Consider the following 453-nt stretch of genomic DNA (forward strand, 5'->3'; position numbering starts at 1 on the left):
AAAAATATTAATTATTTTTAAATTATTTTTACTTATAAAAATTAAATAAAAGATATATTAATAATTAACGTGTCATATAAATATATTTTAAAAAAAAATCATTGATAAAAAACTAACTAACCTCACTAAGTTAAATATCAAAAATCAAAATGGGTATTTGTTTTAATTAAAGATTTTCTAATTCTTCAAAAAATTTATCAGGAATTCAAATAAGTATTCACTCAAGTATTTTTTATATGAATTTGAGTACTTAGTCAAGTTTTTTTATATGGATTTAAATCCTCTAAATTTAGATTTTATTTTAAAATGCTAAATATAATTTTTCATCATTTATGAATAAAGAGAAAATATTTAAAAATAAAAGATTATACTTTATCTTCTAAAAAAAATCCAAAATTTAAAAAGTTCAAATTTTTTATATTCATAATTATTTTAATTTTCAAAGTATATTTT

The sequence above is a fragment of the Arachis ipaensis genome, chromosome B09 (assembly GCF_000816755.2).
Source record: "Arachis ipaensis cultivar K30076 chromosome B09, Araip1.1, whole genome shotgun sequence".
In the NCBI taxonomy this organism is placed as follows: Eukaryota; Viridiplantae; Streptophyta; class Magnoliopsida; order Fabales; family Fabaceae; genus Arachis; species Arachis ipaensis.